This window comes from Piliocolobus tephrosceles, chromosome 14 (genome assembly GCF_002776525.5).
Source record: "Piliocolobus tephrosceles isolate RC106 chromosome 14, ASM277652v3, whole genome shotgun sequence".
Lineage (NCBI taxonomy): Eukaryota > Metazoa > Chordata > Mammalia > Primates > Cercopithecidae > Piliocolobus > Piliocolobus tephrosceles.
In genome coordinates, this window is record NC_045447.1 from 50986740 (window position 1) to 50997349 (window position 10610).

Consider the following 10610-nt stretch of genomic DNA (forward strand, 5'->3'; position numbering starts at 1 on the left):
TATCACAAGAAGAGAAAACCAAACACCGCATGTTCTCACTCATAGGTGGGAACTGAACAATGAGCTCACTTGGACTCGGGAAGGGGAACATCACACACTGGGGCCTATCATGGGGAGGGGGTAGGGGGGAGGGATTGCATTGGGGAGTTATACCTGATATAAATGATGAATTGATGGGTGCTGACGAGTTGATGGGTGCAGCACACCAACATGGCACATGTATACATATGTAACCTGCACGTTATGCACATGTACCCTAGAACTTAAAGTATAATAAAAAAATAAAATAAAATAAAAAATAAAAAATAAAAAAAAAATAAAATATACAGAATCCAGATCTGCATAAAATATAGGTAATGAAGTTTTCTGACTTCTTCTGTGTAAGTCTCCTAATGAAAGAAACTCATGGTGCCATGTACACTCTCTTGTATACTAAAAGCCCGGTGTAATTTTGGACATAACATTCTCATGAGCAGCTAATAATGTGTTGTCTATATTTTATTTATTTTTGTATTCCCAGCCCCTAATGTAATGAGTGCCACATAGTAGTAACATAAAATTTAGGCAGAACTGAACAAAACAGAGATGCTCGCATATGCTATGGAATCACAAAGAATTAAAAATTATAAATATCTCTGCATTACAAACTGGCACCCAATCAATGAAATTATATTTATAAAACCCAAGGTATAAATTCTTAGCTGGAACATCCTTCCTGAAGGGAGAGTGAGTTATGATTTTTGAAATACTTGAAGGTAAATATTTTTCAAGTAGTCCTTATTTTATATGAAACAATCATATAGAATGCTTGATACTAAAGTCAGAAGTAGAAGGAAAATCACAATGGAAATTCATAAAACCCACCAGTTTATGTAGCTGTATTTATTTTTTTATTTCTGACTTTTTTTTCTACATGAAATCTCTGTTGCACTTGGAAAGACTGTTACCTATCTTTAGGCAGGAACTTAGTGGTGTCCTTAAAAGAAAGATCGTCTCTGGACACACAGAGTGCTTAGCTTGCCAGGATGGTTGACCTAACAATAAGAGTCTAGTTAATTACACTCACAGTGTATTCAGCTTTATAATTCTCTGCATTGACAGGAAGGAAAAATGCATGTTTTCTGAACAAGTTGTCAAAAAGTTGCTCTCTTCAAACAAGCATAGTTTTACCTTAGCACAGTTTTGAAATAGAAGGTAATAGGCTTTAGAATTTTCTTTACTAAGGTCATTTAGAATTAAGACAGTTTCTTGTCTGTCTGGACTTGTTTAACTCTGGCTTCACAAAAAATAAAGAGAGAAGGTAGAACGTCATTTAGACAGCTTTTTCTACCCCTGTATAGACATGACATTGTACCCCCCATATCTCCCTTCAAGGTAATTTGTTGCCCAGATACACAGTGCAGTTGGCAGATGGCTTTCCTCTGTCCCATCATTTAGGGTCTATCTCAGCTGCACTGCCATAACTCAGCCTGATGAGGAACAACGCAGAGAGGCATGAATTACTGCCAGGTTTCCCTCTGAGTTAGCCTCTGAGTCATCACAACTTCTCCCTCTGTCCTGCAGTTCTTTTTCTTTCCTTTCACAGGTATTGATATGTAATAAACCTCTTGCACCCTATAGTGTCTCAGTTTCCACTTCAGAGAAACTCAAATTGAGATCAGAGATATCAAAACTGGCCCAGTAAAGTGGACAATAAGATGACATTTTTGGATTAATCAATGTCCTGTTAAATGAGGACCCCATCACTGGTGGTAGGGGGAACACACATTGTCCTGGATGCACAGTGGTAGCCCAGTTGTTATAATCTTTACAGGGATGAGTTAGGATGGTGCTGGTAGAATGGGATACACTGATGAGCTTTCGTATAGAATGACTGTTTCTAAATGTTATGGATGCATTACAGAAAGATAAAGAACAGATGAGGGTGAGTAAAAGGCAATCGAAAAGCAAGGTGGAAACCAAATGATCTTGGTTATATCAAAGCTCTCATTTTCTGCAACAGAGGAGCAAAGGAAGCCAAGAACCATGTCTATGATATAAATGTTGGAGTGACAGAACTGCAAAGAAAATTAAATGACAGATAAAGTCAGGTCTATTATGCCAAGGTCAGGACTTTGGTTAAGACATTTTGAGATTTTGCTATTTGGGTGGATGTCTCTGAATGGGATGATGACGTCTGAGTGGATTTCTCTATTACATTTAACTCCCCATTCTCCTCCCAAACTTCTGAGCCTGAAGAAGTGCATGCACATGCACACACACACAAATACACACAGACACACACACACACACACACCACCTCCTGTCCTCTTGGTGGAAGAAAATGCAGAGTCTGTAAGATAACAGGTCTTACCTTCCCAGGATTTGACCTCATCTCTACCCATAGCCTCTATGCTAATAACTGGGGTTAAGTTACAATGTAATCTTCCTGGGGCATTGGTGGGTTTGATGGAAGGGGGATGAGTAAATCACAAAGTAATTGGAAGACCTAGCTGTCCCAGAATGACAGGGGCCAGGAGAGTGAAGAAAGAACTAGATTCTGAAGATGCTTAATAAAGGTCACTTGAATATACAATTAGGTCAGGAAGAATGCATTTATTTTGGAGGGCACCCAGAAGACACTAGATTTAACACTTGGCAAGGAGTCAGGGAGAGGTGGCAAACTTGCTACTAGGATGATGTTAAGAAGCAAAGGAAAAGTGATGACCTATAGAAAGGAAGGTGAAAGGACAGAATTGCCACCGCAAATAGTAAAGGAACAGACTAAAAGGGGTGGATGTTTGGAAATAGATATACAACATATGTCCCGAAAATCCTCCAGATGATTGTATTACATTGGAGACACCACCCCATATCAAGGCCACAAGGAATGCAATGGTGACAGGAGCATGAGTATCATTAAAAATGTTAGTGATGGCCTCTTCTCTGGGCCAGTGTTGGTGGTAGGAGAGGCTGTTACAGAACTTGTGTCACTGATATCACTGGGGATAAAATAACCCCACAAAAGTAGAGGCCAGATGATATTGCTTCAGAACCAGAAGGCAAGGTATTGCAACTACTATAATGAATTATAAGTTTGGAGTGACAGCCAAGGTTTTCTGACCTGTAGAGAGTTACTGACATGATTAAAAGAAAATCATTTACCGAGAGGCAAAAATAGGTAGACACCCTTGTCATCAGAGGAAATAAGAGTGAATAGGTAGCTTATAGAAGTCACCCCAATAAAAATTATGGTTCCTTGTACAATTTTAGATTGAATCTGTTTTCAGATATGGAATTCACTGACTAAATTTTTTTCCAATTTTTTATGGAGAAAAACGTCACAGTAATGATTTCTCCACTACTTTTCCAAAGGGCCTATGGCCATTTTCTCAGGTAACAATTTATTTTTAAAAGGAGGACACTTAGACATTTGGAGACTGTTAGACACAGGGTTTGAGCTGGCATTGGTAACCAGAATCTTCAACATCATTACAGTCCCATAAGAGAGGTGTCATAGGTGGGCTAAGTAATAAATAGAGTCCTAGTCTTGGTTATCCAGTGGTTCCACTGGGTTTACAGATCTACTCAGTCTGTAGTCACTCCCTGGTCTCCATGGGTATACTTTGGAGTTATGAATTTGGCAGCTGGTAATAAAGGTCATGGTCATCCAGTGGTTCCACTGGATCTACAGACCTACTCAGTCACACTTCTCTGGTCTCCATAGGTATATTTTGGAGTTATGTATTTGGCAGCTTATAACAAGCCTTGTCTTTTTTTTTTTTTTTTTTTTTTTTTTTTTGCCTTAGCATAAGAGCTATAATAGTGACAAAGTAAAGTGGACACGTTTGAAAGTGCCCCACTCCTAGCCATCATGCCTATCGTGAAGGCATGATAGAGATTTGTGAACTCAATAATCTAAAGGAAGTAGGGGTGTGGTCCCTATCATTTCCCCATTTAATTCCAAATAGATGGAATTAAATGACAGAATACTCAAATTAAGTGAAGTATTAGTCTGACTGAAACCACTATGTCAAATGGATTTCTTGGCAAAAGCAGATTAATATGGCCTGAAGAACATAATATCTGCCCTCTGATTTGATAAACACAATCATTTCTTTCCCAATCTGAAAATATTATAGACAATTTACATTCATATGGAACATACAACAGTATATATTTACTGGCTTGCCCCAGGGCTAAGTTCACACACACACACACACACACACACACACACATGCACATACATTCACACACATACATACTCTCTCTTTATATATGTATGTGTGTATATGTATATATATGTACACATAAACATATATATACACACACGCACGCATATATATACACACATATATATTTATATATACATTATATATATAAAATAGCAAAGTCTAAAGAGATTTGGATCATCTAGATATCTGACAGAACATTACGTTAGTCCATTATGTCAATGGCATTACATTCATCAGACCAAATGAGCAACAAAATGCTAAAGATCTCAATAAAATACACATACTCCAGAGGGGTGGAGATAATTCTACAGAGAGTGAAGAACCCAACACATCCATACAACTTTTAAAGGCCCAGCGGATGGGTGTATACTGAATCATCTCCTCCAAAATAAGAGAAAAATTATTGCATTTTGCACATCCTACCATGAACAAAGAATAGTACTGGTACATTTTTTAGATTCTTATGGCAGCATCCTACACAACTAAGAATACTGCTCAGGCCCACATACTGCATGAAATGAAATGAAATGCTGTTAGCTTTGGAAAGATCTTAGAGCAGAAAATGTCCCTATAGCAGATCCAGGTTACAGTGAAAGTAGGCTTGACACTAGAGTCATATGGTTTTGAAGACCTTATGGTACTGGAGATATAACGGCTGGTAGAAAAGAGGCAATGTGGAATTTGTGGCAAGTCTCAGTGTAAGAATCATAATGTGGGACCCTGCGATTTTGGAGTAAAGCTATGCCATTTGTCAGAGAAAATCATATGCCTTTTGAAAAGTCCCAAGGGGTTCTGGAGCAAGATCATGCCAAACAAAGCAATTACATATCTTTCGAAAACAACTTGTGCAATGCTATTAGGCTCTACTATAGACAGAACAGCTGACCACGTGTCTGGACTTGCTCATCGAGAGCTGGGTCTATCAGCCAACAAAGTTATAACTGATGGGCCTAGCAGAAATTCAGCCTAAGATGGAAGAGGTATATCCCAAATTGCACACAAGAAGGACCACAGGGCATAAGAAAGCTGCATGAGTAGAAAACCCAGACAACAATGTCATCCACCATTGTTGCCCTAGTGCCTGCCTTTGAGTTCACAACTCTGGCATAGCAGGGTCCCCCATATGACCAGCTGAAAGAAAAAAAACCTCAGACTATGAGTGCGTTGGTTTAATATGTGGGTGCAAGCCAAAAATGGATGTTAGCTGCACTGTAACCTCACTTAGTTATGAAAGACTGCCATGAATCCTTCCAGTGGGCATAGCTTCATAACTTTGGGCAGTGTCCCTGGTCATATACTTTGTGTTGAGAAAGAAGCTTCCTGAGATTAGAATATATAAGCACTTATAAGTAGCAGTGAATGGCCTGGAAAGCTGATCAGGGCCCTGGAAGGGAAAAAAAAATGCAAGGTCAAGTATAAGCACACATCTTGAATAGCATGTGATTAAACATATGAGAGTTGGCATGAAGTGCAGATTTTTATGTTACATATTAGTGGCCACTAGAAAGCATTAACCATAAAAGAGCACTAAATAAACACCTGATATTGTCAGTGATTTTTGGCAACAGCCACCTCAAAGTGGATATAATAGATACATAAATGGGGTGACTGTGGTGGCAGGTATAGAAACTATGCATGGATCCAACAACATGGGTTTCAGACTAGCAAGGCTGATCTAGCTTCTGCTGCCAACTAATATTCCACCCACTGGCAACAGAGAACGCCTCTTATCTTCCAATATGACAAAATTTCTTGAGGAGACCAAATGGGCTCCATTCATACTAGAAGGTCCAGTCATTTGTTCTCATAGAAATAGACACCTATTAGACTATGGATTTCCCTTACATACCCACAGAACTTCAGCAAACACAACTATGTAAGGTCTTACGGAGTGATTGACCTTTTGGAATGGGTGTCCAAAGCATCATACCAGAAAAAACACATGAAAACACTTTATAGCAAAGAAGGCATGGGAGTTAACAATGCCCACAGGATCCACTGGATGTATCATTTACTCCACTACCCAGAAGTGCTGGTTTGCCAGAGTGCTGGCGTGGCTGTGAAGGTACAAATAAAGAAATATCTGAGAACCATTATTTTGTAAAAATGGGGTACCTTCCTCCAGAATACAGTATATGCATTAAAAATTGTATATGGCACAGTGTCCCCAGTAGGATAAATACACAGGTCCAGAAATCAAGTGATGAAATAAGTGATCTTGTTTATCTTCACTCCTGATGACACACTGGAGAACTTTGTGCTTTCTGAACTTGCAATTTTTACTCTGAAGTGTTAAATACTCTGCTCTACAAAGGAGGTAACCTTTTACTAGCAAATACAGCAAGAACCTCACTGAATTATTAACGATAGCTGCTTTGATTTGGCCAATGGATGTTTCTATCCTAATCTGAAAATTAGGGGCTCCCTGTTTTCAAGGACTTCCACTTTCTCCTCAGGAAGAGAAGCCCATAGGAATCCTTGAGGAGTAGCTTTCTGGTTGTATATGGAGAAGAGGATATGAGAAACACCAATTAGGACTACTGTAGGCACAGAGATGAACTACTCAGATCTCTTCTCAAAGAAGAACTTATGCCCAGTTGCAGGGAGTGCAGTCAGCAGACAGCCTCCAGCTCTCATCCCCTTCAATGGCTGTCCCATCTACAGAGAGCCACTTGAAGAGACATTATTTTCCCAATAATCCCACACCTGCTGACTGAACATGGTGAAGATATAGGGGCTCAGAAATTCTGACCCAACCTGCGCCAAATCTGGGGATGATGCTCAGAGTTCTCCATCAGTTAGGCTAGGTGTTGTCAGGCCTGCTTTACAGTTCATCTACTCCTCGTGCCCAATCCTGTTTCTTCCCTTTCCTTTCACAGGTGTTGATAACCTGATAAACACCTTGCATCACAAACTCTGTCTCCACTGCTGCTTACAGAGACTCAACCTTCTAAAACTTCCAAGCCAAGTCCTCCTTCTGTGGTTATTAATACTTTCATTTCACCAATCCTTAACTCAGCATTTCCAAGAGTATCTTTCTAGGAAACAAGATCCCATCAGACATTAACTTTTATTCTACCGTAATATAAATTCATGATGAAATGCTTGATAAATGATGAATAAGACTAAGATAAGTGGGTTTTCTTACTGCATCACCAGACCATTTGATCTGCAAAGGTACTCATCATGAATGAATATTTTCCATCTTGTGAATCCCTAAAACATCAATCCACCTCCACCCATTGCCAGTGATAAACTCTTTGGAAAATAAGTAGTCATATGATGAATTTTTCTTATATCTTTCCAGAAGCAGAAGAAGTAAGACTTCATAAGTAGTATAAATCATCAAACTAACTAAAAATTAAAATGACTATTTGTAACAAGAGTTATAAAGCTACATTACAGTAGCTATTATTTTTACCTTTTGGAGACTAAGTAGAAAGAGTGTAATCTGAGCATAAAGAAAGCTTGAGGGTAATTTAAATAGTTTCTTATAATCTTTTGGTATTATATATCTTCATTGATATGAGATAATTTAATTACAAAACATGATTAGATATCCAATCTAATCTAATTCAAAGTTTTTAAAACCACATCTTTTTTTTTTTTTTTTTTTTTGAGACCAAGTCTCATTCTGTCACCCAGGCTGGAGTGCAGTAGCACGATTTCAGCTTACTGCCACTTCCGCCCCCGGGTTCAAGCAATTCTCTTGCCTCAGCCTCCCAAATAGCTGGGATTACAGGTGCCCACCACAGCGCCCAGCTAATTTTTGTGTTTTTAGTGGAGATGGGGTTTCACCATGTTGGCCGGGCTGGTCTTGAACTCCTGACCTCAAGTAATCCAACCACCTCGGCCTCCCATAGTGCTGGGATTACAGGCGTGAGCCACTGCACCCAGCCTAAAATCACATCTTTTAAAATATGAGTTACTTAATATGTTTTCAGTAGAAGATTACTATTTTGCATATACTCTTAAAATTGCCAAGATTCCATCATTCATGTATGGTTTTTTTGTGCCCAAATGAAAGCCATCTGCCCTTTAGTTTTGAAAGGACTCATAGACAGAAATTTTCACACATTTACAAGAACGTCCACCCTCATATATACTTTTTGCTGCCCAAATCGTCTATGGTTGACTAAATGGTTAGCTTAAGTCAATCATATTCTCCTTATCACTCTACATTTAGAAAGGGGCATATAAACAAATGCAAGACAGTGCAATGTGAGAGTTTTCTGGGGGACTTCTGGAAAGTAGATCCTCGTTGCTAAGAAGACATAAGAAAATATGAACACTTCCTTCTAATAGACTTTCCCAACTCTAGCTATAACATTTGTGATTGGAGTAGAGCTAAGAGAACTGCAGAGAAGCTAAGTCATAGCTTCCATATTTTATACCTTGATCACATCTTACGCTTTGATTTCTTATTACATGAGATAATACTTTTCTTATTAAGACTATTTGTACTAGGAGTTTCTGATACATACAGCAAACGCGTCTTTGTTGATAGGAGGTTTCTAATTCCTTTAGAAAGAAATTTTAATGATCAAAGACTGATAATTTTCCACGATAAAAATGGGTAAAGTTCATTATAAAGAATAGAATTACTGAATATTAAGATATTCAGTAATATCACAGCATTCTCTGTAACCATCACAGAAGGAAAGTGACTTGAAGCTGAAAAGCAGATTCATCCCAGCAGTTGATTAAGAGGTTCTTGGTCTAAACCTGTGGTCTCTGTGTAGTTTTTCCAATTGATCCTTCCCCATGGAGAATCATGGGTGAGTGAGTGTGTGTGTGTGTGTGTGTCCTTAAGCAGTCTTTGGGTTAGCACATAATGTTTTCAGCTAATTATCTTTGTTAGAAATTGCAGTACTAAATCTAGTTTCTTGATTTCTATATTACGTTTTCCTCTCTTCACCTTTCCCTTTGAAAATGCGTTGGCCACACTCAGAGTCAGAAAAGAGCCAGGAGAAGGTGTGCTAGGCCACAGTAGAGAAATTCTCTATCCTTTTATCAGCCAACTCTTATTGGACACCTGTATGCAGGAGTATACTGTGCACAAGTATAAAAGGACATACTACAGTAATTTTTAGCCCATGTTCTCCATCTAAAATATCTTTGGACAGTAAACAACTTTGTTTTTGTACTCCTTGTCCCTAGCATACCAAGGTATTTTATGAATGCATATTTTATATTATAATGCATTATTTTATTTTTAACTTTTGTTTTGGATTCAGTGGGCACATGTGCAGGTTTGTTACATGGGTATACTGCTTGATGCTGAAGATTGAAGTACAGATGATCTCATCACCCAGATAATGAGCACAGTGGCCCCAGGTACTTTTTCAGCCTGTGACCGCCCTCCCTCTCTCCCTACTCTGGTAGTCCCCCCAGTGTTATTGTTCCCATCCTATGTTCTTATTGTTCACATCCCTATGTCCATGTGTACTCAATGTTTAGCTTCCACTTACATGTGAGAACATGTGGTATTTAGTTTTCTGTTCCTGTGTTAATTGGCTTAGGATAATGGCCTCAAGCTGCATCCATGTTGCTGCAAAGGACATTATTTTTTATGGCTCGTAGTTGAATATATAAATTAATGAGGGTTCCTTTGTTCTCTACAGGATATATGTCATTTGAGGAGGAGGCATGGGTTCTACCTATAAGCATGTTTTATATATATTACATATATAATATGTGTATATAAGCAATCAGGCCACTGCAATTAACTTTGTAAAGGAGCCAATGAGATCTTTTAAAAAGACAATGTATGTATATGTATATATGTGATAACTATATTTTATAGATGGATTTTATATAGGGATCTATAAATACATATACTCACATACCCAGTTACTAATAAATATTCTTAATGTTTTTCTATGTTGATGTAATGTCAAAGTCTCTACTCACTCTTTACTTCTGAGGATGGTGGCAGACACACAGAACTATCCAGCTGCGAATTTTAGAGGGGACATGGGCTAGCAAGACACACACAGAGTTGACCAAGGTCTGAAAGGAAGCATGGGACTTAGACAACAGAGACAGGGGTAAAGGCCATTGGATCTCTGTGAAGTGCCACCTGTTACTGGGATAGAGTGCTCTAGGAAAGTCACAAAGAACTTGTTGGAACACTCAGCTGAGATTATTAAATCTGAGGAAACATCGGGGTGATGATTTTCTTTGGAAGATATTTTGTGCTAAAAACTTCATCCTTGATTCCTGTGTCATTCATTTCTGTGAGCAACCTAATAAAAATATATTCATGTTCCAACTTACAAGAGTACTGAAAATATATATGTATGTATATATATATTTTTTTCCAAAATTAGGATTAGCTTACACTTAAAATATCATACTAAAGTGAGGTAATCACATCTGTGATATAATTAATAC